This window comes from Saccopteryx leptura, chromosome 1 (assembly GCF_036850995.1).
Source record: "Saccopteryx leptura isolate mSacLep1 chromosome 1, mSacLep1_pri_phased_curated, whole genome shotgun sequence".
NCBI lineage: Eukaryota > Metazoa > Chordata > Mammalia > Chiroptera > Emballonuridae > Saccopteryx > Saccopteryx leptura.
Window position 1 is genome coordinate 220,730,622 of NC_089503.1, and position 10,339 is coordinate 220,740,960.

The following is a 10,339-nucleotide window of genomic DNA, read 5'->3' on the forward strand; positions in this document are numbered from 1 at the left end:
GACACGCATTAATATAAATCTTGAGATGTAATCTGGACATTAATCTAGACAAACAAGCTCCAACGCTTCAGCTCTGCCCTTAGGAAACGACTGTGAGAAGTTATGAAGCCAGCTGCGCGCTGGAGCAGTTCCCGCAGGCGGCCGCACGCAGGTGTGCCCGTGACAGTGCCCCAGGCGGCCCTCACGCTGTCAGGGGAGCTGTCCCCCAAGGCCCACAGACAACGGAGCACTGCTCTGACCCACAGTCCTCTGCTCTCTCAAGACCACAGGACTCAGTGCAGCCGGACTCATAAGCCTATCAACCCAGGCCCAAGAGAGGTCCAACTCTGGGCAGCTGCCCCCACCTCTCATCCTGTTCTACTTCCCATGTCCCCTAAAGCAGTGGTCCCCAACCCCGGGGCTGCAGACCGGTACCGGTCCGTGGGCCATTTGGTACCGGTCCGCGGAGAAAGAATAAATAACTTACATTATTTCCGTTTTATTTATTTTTAAGTCTGAACAATGTTTTATTTTTTAAAAATGACCAGATTCCCTGTTACATCGTCTAAAACTCACTCTTGACGCTTGACTCGGTCATATGATACATTTATCTGTCCCACCCTAAAGGCCAGTCCGTGAAAATATTTTCTGACATTAAACTGGTCTGTGGCCCAAAAAAGGTTGGGGACCACTGCCCTAAATGTACCCATTGCCCCCTCTTACCCCACCCCCCGCTCTGCTGTGATCTGTGCCCTCTGTCCATCCAACTCCATCTCTGAGCATTCCTCCATCTCCGTGTTGGCTGAAAACAGACGGTCACCCCCTCCCCCAGGACACTGCTTCCCTTGGGGCCCCCACCGCACCCGACCCCTCACCACTTCTCCCCTCTCGTCTGTAGAAACCACAGCTCACTTGAAGCTTGTGCCACCAGCTCTCTCCCGTCCCCCGGGGCCCCGTCCCCAGAGCACGGATGCACGGATGGTCCACCTTCCCTGCCTTTGCCTTGTCCGGGCCCCTCCCTCACCACTGCCCTTCTTACCCACTTAGAATGCCAGAGCCATCATTTTTGCCCCTTCCTGGGAGAGTTCCTCAACTCCCGTGCTCCTCTCTTCTCTGAGTCACTCCGCTGTGGCGAAACCCCCACCGTGACTGATTCACATATTGGCCTTCCACCTGCCCGTCCTTGAACAGCTGACCGACAGGATGAGGAACCACACAACCAGGCTGGCTGGTTTCACTCTACATTCATGACCATGAACCTCCCGTGAGGCCCTGCTTAGCTACCCCATCGACTTCCATGGAGAGGACCTGCCCCACGCAGTGATGTCATAACTTCTCCTCTCCTCACGTCCCCCGTATGACCTCCCCCCAGGCTCCATGAATGTAAGCCGATGACCTGCCTCACCTGTAGCTGAGAAGACAGATGCCACCAAAAGTGAGCACAACTCTCTTCCCATCCCCAAACCTGCAAATGTACCCACAGCTAAACTTGTCTGGCTTCTATCAAAAGCCGCTTCTCCTCCTGAACTCACCCCAGAATGGAAGCTCATGGCAGTGGCAACTTTGTTGGGCCAGCCAGCGCTCGAGAACATGCGCCCCGAACAGTGCCTGAAGTGCAGTGAGCACTGAATGCTTGTCGAATGAAGGAGGACTTCCTTCCCCTAGCTCGCCCCCCACTCACACCCTCCGTCTTCTCCACTACGGACCATTCCCACAAACATACAATCGTGTGCTGACATCACCTGTCATTAAAAAGTCTGTTCTTGACTCCACAAGCCCTCACTTTTTCTCCCTTCTTTCTCTGTTCTACTCCAAAGCAAAATTTCTCCTCCAAGTTGTCTACGCACATTATCTGTACTTTGTCACCTAACGTTAACTCTTCAGTCCCCTCCATTCTAGCTTCTGGCTCCATCGCTCCCTGGAAACCCCTCTCATCAAGGTCATCAGTGGCTCCCTGTTGAAAATCCAAGTTCATCTAATATGACCGTCCTGTAAGGTGCAACACAACTGTCCACTCCGTTTTCTTGAATCACTCTCCTCGCCCATTTTCCCTGATGCAGTATTCTCTGAATTGCCCTCCTGTCCCACCAGACTCTTCTAATTAGTCACCGTCACTGGGCCGCCTCTCCCTTGTCTCTGCCTATGCCCTCTCGTTCTTCTCTGTCACGTTCCTCATCCTAGGTGTCTTTATCAATGGCCTTCAACACCATCCATTTATTCCTGTATTTGAATGTCCCTGACCTCCAGGCTGTCACATCCATCCCAGTACCGATTAGTATTAGTACCTCCTTCAGAATTTCAGGAGCATCTCAAACTTAACCTTTGGTAAATGGTGCCCTCTAGTCCCGCCCCCTTCCACCCAATCTGTTTTTTTGTTTGTTTGTTTGTTTGTTTTTGTTTTTTTTTACAGAGGCAGAGATAGACAGGGACAGACAGACAGGAACGGAGAGAGATGAGAAGCATCAATCATCAGTTTCTCCTTGCATGTTGCGACTTCTTAGTTGTTTATTGATTGCTTTCTCATATGTGCCTTGACCGTGGGCCTTCAGCAGACCGAGTAGCCTCTTGCTGGAGCCAGCAACCTTGGGTCCAAGCTGGTGAGCTTTTTGCTCAAACCAGATGAGCCCACGCTCAAGCTGGCGACCTTGGGGTCTCGAACCTGGGTCCTTCCGCATCCCAGTCCGATGCTCTATCCACTGCGCCACCACCTGGTCAGGCCCACCCAATCTGTTTTCTCCATTCGGTCCCCCAAAGTGATACTGCCACCTTGCTTGTAACTCAAAGCCAACAGCTTGCATCATCTTCGTGGAAATGTTTCTGGAGATAAAAGTCCTGCATAGGAAACTTTGAGTAAATTGTTTGTGCCACTTCTTAAATGATCAGAAATCTTTGATCTGTTTTCATCACAAATAACAAGCAAGGCTTTGATGCTCTGGCCTTTATCATCTCTGGAAAGAGTTATGGAGATTTTTTTTTAAGTAGGTAGTATCCTTTACTTGGAACTCTTTGGTTGATTCAGCGAGGGCTCTTGGATGCAAACAATGGACACAAACTGGCTGATTCAAGTAGGAAAAAATATACCGAAAGGGTTACTGGGTAGCTCACAGAGAGCCACTGGGAACAATGACAACTGGGGAGAAAGAAAGTCCCAAGCCCAGGACTCGGCCAGAATCATGCCCCGGGACCCGGCTGTGAGGATTCTGCCTACACCAGAGTCTGCACATGGTCACCGCTCTGCCGCCGTCACGTCACTGCCTGAAGGATGCTGTCCCCACCCCTGACTCTGAGCAGGTGGACCTTTCCGGCTGAGCCGGGGTCACCGCCTGTGCCCTCGCTTCCCAGCTGAGGAGGGGTCTGTGGGCCATTCACCAGCCTCCCCTGGGACTCCGCTGGGGTCGCCTCTGGGTAGCCTTCAGGATGGCCAATGACCCTGACATTGGTAACTAGGGGCTTTCCCCAGTCTTATCACCTTTTAGAGAAGATGACGCCACTCATGGCAACTATGTTACAGAAGCTGTCTGGGACTTGGGAGAGGAGTGTGGCTTGGAGGGTGGCACAAGGGAAACATAAAGACTTGGTCTGTGTCACTCTGAAGTCCTGGCCGCCAGGCTGTCCTTCCTGCTCGTGAGTTCTGCGCGCGGGCTGTCAGTGGCTCTCTTCATATCCATGCTGGGCCTCTGCTGCAGTGTCATAGTAACAAAGATGTTGCAAATATTTGTGTTCCTTTTTCTTTTTTTATCAGAGAGGCTGAGAGCACTTTGCCAGCATGAGTAAGTGATCAGATGTAGGGACACGGTTGTGAGTAAGGCAGCAGGAACTTTCTCGGAGGGATGCTTCCTTGTCTGCCCCTCAAGGGTGGGGGGAGGGACTGGACTTCCTCTCTCGGGCATTGCCTTACCACCCACCTCCCCTGGCACGTTCAATGGAAACTCACCGCTTCCATTTCTATCTTGATAGACAATCTACTTGCGTTTTGGCGACCAGTTCAGTTTTTTTTTTTTTTCCACGAGGCTGGGTGGTGAGCCTTGCCCTGGATTCTGAGATCTCATGTTCACTGAAGTAAGCCAGGCCTCCTTTCTACCCCTGTTTTTTTTTGTTTGTTTGTTTGTTTGTTTTTGTGTTTTTTCAAAGAAGAGCAAATGAAGGCAGGTCTCTAGCAACGATGCCCAATGTGCTAAAGCTATTGTCCTCAGAGTGCAGCTTGTGAGCCACCCACATCAGCAGCCTCTTTTTTTAAATTAATTTACTTAACTTTTTAAAATTGACTTCATTGGGGTGACATTGGTTAATAAAACCATACAGGTTTCAAGTGCACAACTCGATAAGACATCACCTGCTCACCGCCGTGCGTGCTCGCCACCCACAGTCAAATCTCTTTCCCCCTCTTCTTCCCCTTCCCCCTCTTCTACCCCCCTTACCCCCTTGCCCTCTTGTGGTCACCACACTGTGGTCCGTGTCTATGTGTCATATATATATTTGACACCTATTTTGGCTTAACCCCTCCACCTTTTCTCAGCCAGCCCCCCCACCCCCCTCCCCTCTGACGGCTGTCAGTCTGTTCTCTGTATCTATGCTTCCGTTTCTATTTTGTTTGTTAAATAATTTCGTTCATTAGATTCCGCATATGAGATCATCCGGCATTTGTCTTTCTCTGACTGGCTTATTTCACTTAGCGTGATAATTTCCAGCAGCCTCTTGAAGGGCACGTTAAAAATAAAGGTCCCCCGCTCCCCACCAGCCCCACCTCCATCCCGGTCCACCAGAGCGTGGCTTTGGCAGCAAAACCAAGAAAGCTGCTTTTTTCTTTTTTTACATTCCCAGGGGACAGGTTGTATACTCTCACTTAAAAACCACTGGCCCAAACTGGCCGTAGGAATCAGGGCAGTAACAAGGTGTGAAGTCACCAGCCTCAGTCTGCACCCTCCTGGTGGGTCACTCTAAGTGTGCGCAGTGGGCAAGAAGTGGACAGTTTGACAGCATCTCCCGTCTGTCTCACGAGTATTTGACAATTATCTATTATGAGTGAAATCCATGCCAGAAAATATTCACTCAACTTAAAAACTGCATTAGGATGCCCGGGTTCAGATCTACGGCAGGCTTGCCACCCTGGGTCTCTCATAGTGCCCCATGCCGGAGCAAACTGTGGTCCAGAACCATTGCCTGGTCTCTACCGTGGGCTGCAGGTGCTGAAACGGGATACACAGCAGAAAAGAAAGAAAGAAAGATAAAAATCGCCTTAGGCCTACTGTTTTTTTCCTATCATCTAAACAAGGGAGCTGAATAAATGGAGTTGGAGCGTCTTCTAATTCTAGTTCCTCTGATTTACAAAGTGGGCGGAGTTAGCCATGACCGCTTCCAGGGATTGAGAACCTATGGCTCGCGAGCCAGATGTGGCTCTTTTGATGGCTGCATCTGGCTCACAGACAAATCTTTAATTAAAAAAAAGTAATAACGTTAAAACTATAAAACATTCTTATGTATTACAATCTATTCATTTCCTACCGCTTATGTGCATGGTTGCGGGTGGCTGGAGCCAATCACAGCTGTCCTCCGGGACAACACCAAATTTTTATTGGATAATGCATAATGTACACGGGTCGTTGTATGGCTCTCACAGAATTACATTTTAAAATATATGGCGTTCATGGCTCTCTCAGCCAAAAAGTTTCCTAATCCCTGCTAGACACCCTTTTAAAAAACAAATTCACACATGCACACAAAAAACAGTTTAACAGATACCCATGTGCCAAACACTAATATTGAACACGTTTTAACATGTTGCAATATTTCCTTTATTTATCTTTTTAAAGAAAGAATTCTTCATAAATAACCCTCGGCATCTTCAGTGCCACCCCTTAAATCTCCTTCCCTTCCTTCCTCCATGGAAGCTATGGTTCTGAAGCTGGTTGTACAATTTCAAAATGTTTATTGTTGTTTAGTGTATATAGTTATATGCCATACCATATGGTATTTCTGCTCCTTTTTAGGTACAAAAACACACCTCTTGCACGTTTTGCTTCACCAAATATATTTATATTAATACAGGGGCATCTGTTTTGTTCATTTTATCTGATGGGTGATATTCCAATGCATGAATACCGCCACAGTGTATTCAGCCCTCCCTTACCCACTGATGTTCCCCATTTTCCATTCGTTTGTGCTGTATAGATGATAACAAATTGCTCCCCCATGTGGTGGTGCCGTTGACATTCCCTCCAAACTTCCTTCCCTACTTCATAATCTAAAATTCCACAGTGTGCTAATTTTATGATAATTACAAAAGAAATCTTTCTCTATTTCCCTGTGGTTTTCCTAATTCAATTTTGAGGTATTGGCTGGAAAAAAAGGAGGAGAAGAGGTGGTTTTTTTCAGTGCCTTTGGTTTAAGTTTGCAGTGGTTAAGGACCAGAACTTAGACCCAGTAGGGGGCACTCTTCCACAGCACACTCCATGAGAGAAGTGGCCCCAGTCTGCAAGGGCCCGGGGCCTCGTCATGCCCAAGGCTCTGACTGTGTCAGATTGAAGGATGAGGTCATGAAGAAGCATGACATTTTGACCTGAAAATCACTATATTTCCTTATGGCAAGCTATCAAGTCAATGTGGTATTTCTTGATGAAGATGTAAGTGGAATCTTGAGCCCTAGGCCATGAATTTTTTGAGAGCTGGGACCAGGCTCCTAGCACGTTGTCCGCACCCAACAAATGCTCTTGGGGTAAAGGAAGGAACGACAGACAGGCCCAGAGGACTGTGTCTGGAATCTTCCCTGTCAAGATCCTTAATTTGAACCCCCACTCCTGAGGAGGTGACTCATAGCTGCTGACTGATGGTGAATAAGAAGAATATGTATTTCTATTAGCACATTGCACAGAAGAGTGGTGTTCTCACTGGGGCACGGTGTGTGTTTGATAAATTCAGTGTTCAACACAAACATCCCGGCTGTCGGCCATGTCTGATGCCGGGCTCTCTTGGCTTCACAGCTTGTCAGGGAACTTGAATTCCTCTCTTCCCTGAAGTGAGAGGCTCCGATGGAATTCCCACAGCAGAAACTTTATCCCCAAACAAACATTATTGAGTGCCTACTGTGCGCAGCAGGTGTAATGAAAGCTAGGCCCTAGGGGTACCGGGATGAAAGACAGGGTTGGAAGAATAGACATGGAGTTACAACACAAAACAGGCAGGCTCACAGGGCAGGTAGGGGGTGCTGGGTCCCCTGAGGCGGGGCACCTGGCTCACGGCCCAGGGTCAGGGAGCCTCTTTCCAGAGGAGACCACAGTGAACTGAGAGTCGAAAGAAAATGTTCAGATCTGCTAGGGTTTTAAAACTAAAAGCCTCCCCCTTCCTGCCTGACTTCACGTGGCCTCACAGTCTTTGGTGGGTGTTAGTGTCAAAGTGTGATGGTTAATTTTATGTGTCAACTTGGTCAGGCCATGGGACCAATGGTGCCCAGTTGTTTGGTCAAACACCAATCTAGATGTTGCTGTGAAGGTACTTTTTTAGATGGGATTAACAGCTAAATCAGAAGACTTGGAGGAAAGCAGATTGCCTTCCATATTGTGGGTGGGCCTCATCTGATCAGTTGAAGGCCTTAGGAGAAAAGATTAAGGTCAAAATTTCGCCTCTGGATGGCAGCACAGAAATTCTGTTTGTGTTCCCATCCTTCAGAGTCAAGACTACAATATCAACTCACATCTGAGTCTCCAGCCTGCTGGCCCACCCTGCAAATTTCATCCAGCTCCTGCAGTGGCGTGGGCCAATTTCTTTAAATAAATCTCTCTTTATATATGTATATCCCATTGGCTCTGTGTCTCTAGAGAATGCTGACTAATACAGAGGGCTTTGTATTTAACCCAAAGTGGTAGTAGGCTTAGGGCCCTGGCTGTCTGAACATACAGCCACCATGGAAGAAATAAACCCAGACTCCTCATGTCTTCACCCCAGCTCTGCTTCTCAGTATCCTGGCTCTTGTTGGCCTGTTAACTCTGGGGCATAATCAGATCCTGGGATATCCTGGCAGTTTTTGCTGTAGACCTCAAGCGGCTCCTCCCCAGCCCATCCCCCCTCACCCCAGCTTCACTGCAATCTCAATCTGCCACGTGGCAGCTACTGGCAGCCCTACCCCTTGGGTAGGCAGAGCAGCTACTGTTTGCCTTGGCACATTGCTGACCCTCAGTCCCTCCCAGGTCCCTTGGCAGGTAGATCCAGAGAGCATACTGTGGTTTTATCTGTGTAGGTTTGCATTTTGAGTCTCAGGGAAAATTTAAGTCACTAGGTGTGTGTTAGTGCCCCTCCTAGTTACCAAGAGCATTGAGTCAACCATGACTGAGGCGCTTGCCACAATATGTTTTAATCAACTGTGGTTCCCTCACGCCCAACTCTTTACTAGAAGGAATAAATTGGGTCTTTTGTCCTTGTATCTTTGGTGTTTGGCACAAAACTTTGAATATAATAGGTGCTTAATAAACACTTGCTAAAATATTAATACTAGGATGAGTACTCAGTATGGGTCAGACCCCATTCTCAGCATTAGATAGAATATATATTAAAAAAACATCTTCCTATTTAATTCTCACCTCAAAACCTTAAATGATAGGGGTGCTACTTTTATTCCCACTTTACAAATAAGAAAACCGAGGCGCATAGAATGAAATAATTTTTCTAAAGGCAATAGAAGTGGCAAAATCAAGATTCAAACTCATGTTCCAGAGGGCATACTCCAACAATGTGCTGCTTATATAAACCCTACAAAGTCTTAAAGGACTTAGATGCTATTAGAAGTCATCTCCTGTCACATCTTCACACAATTTCCTGGAAGAACTTGGCCATCCTGAGCAGTATTATGGAAAGAGCTCTGGATTGAGAATTAGGAGACCAAGGTGCTGGCCTGACACCTGATCTCTGAAAAGGAGACCCAGTTTCCTTATTTACAAAATAAAGGAATTGGACTAGATGGCCTCTAAGGTCCCTTTGTCAGTACACGCTGTGGGAGGCTCTGACAGCTCTTTCTGGCTCTTCTGCTTACCAAGTGTTGATAGCTGTGGCTTATCACTGAGAGCCTTCTCCGACTTTCATTCATTCACAGTCCCTCTGGGGCCGTTTACATGCAACTTAGGAGCTGGAAATCCCTCTGGGAATCCAATGAAAGCTAAGGCTCATCCTCTCGGGGTGGGGGGAGGCATTTTTATAAGCGCACATCCTGCGCATGACTTCCGGTTCCAGACCGTGAAGCTGTCCGTCCATTAGGCCTCAGCATAAAATCTCCTGTACTAACCACACAATGAGCAGGTAGTAACCAAAGTTGAAACAACGCTGATTGAGGGTGTGCTCAGAGGGACGGGTGAACTTTGGTTCTCAGGGTACTGGTAACAGGGGTGCCTGGCCTCATCTTAGCCTCCTAGTCCATCCGGACCGGAAATCAAACAGGACTAGGGGAGGGATGCTGCGGAGAGCTCTCCTACGTGCCTGCCACCGAAACCTCCTGGGGACCCTCCGGGGAGACGAGCCCTTCTTGAAGCTGCCAGAGGCTCCTCTCCTGGCCAGTCTAGCCCATCTAAGAAAATGCTGAAAGCAACAGCTCTCACCTCCTTAGCTGCGCTCCTACCTGACGCACCTGGCCTTTCCAAACGCGTTCGGGCTGGGGCACTACCCGTGTGGCCGCTTTCTTTATAGAGGAAGCTGTGGCTTTTTAAAAGGAGACTCACTTAAATTCAATACTTTAAGGTCCTTTAGGGCAAGAGATATCCCTATAGATAAAACTCCAAGGAGCTTAAGCTTTTAACATAATTGCTTCTAAAAATACTTTTTTAGAAAGGCATGCTGAAGTTCAATGCAATACTTTCAAACGATGCCTACGAGCAAGCCATAGCAAATCCTTCTCAAACACTAGTCTCACGATTGTTTGTCTCTGGTTCCGGGTCTTGCGCCTGGATTCTGTAATGCATCGCTATAGCTTATGCAAAAGAGCTTGTTTGGTCAACCAAGACTTCGTGCCTGTGGCTCCCCACTACACAGCCTACCGCTCTTCAGCACTGTTCGTTCTTTTGTCCTGGGGGGGGGGGGGCAATTAACCCATCTTTCTGGAGCAGCAAAACCTGCCTTTTTATAGATTAAAGTGCTGCTATTTGCTATAGAAGAGAAAATGCACGGGAGACCTAAGAAACTAATGTCAATACTAGGAGTTTAGAGACCTGTAAGTACAAAGGGGGCAGGGATTTCCCCCGGTGTGTTTGTACTGAGTTGCTTGCTCGGAGGTCTTCCCTATCTTTGTGTTTGCTGAGGAATATTTGCTGTTTTCTGAAAAACAGATCATGAAAGTGGCTCTAAGGTTTTAAAAGCACAATTATTTGAGTAAAGCTATTTCTAT

At 47.9% G+C, this 10,339-nt stretch overlaps 1 non-coding gene across 1 annotated transcript; it reads left to right on the forward strand.

Annotated features, from left to right (window-relative positions):
* The first annotated feature begins 5,052 nt into the window (after positions 1-5,052).
* On the forward strand, positions 5,053-5,185 carry LOC136389847 (small nucleolar RNA SNORA42/SNORA80 family). Its single transcript, XR_010748408.1, has one exon. It is a non-coding gene; the product is annotated as a small nucleolar RNA SNORA42/SNORA80 family (small nucleolar RNA).
* The last annotated feature ends 5,154 nt before the right edge of the window (positions 5,186-10,339 follow it).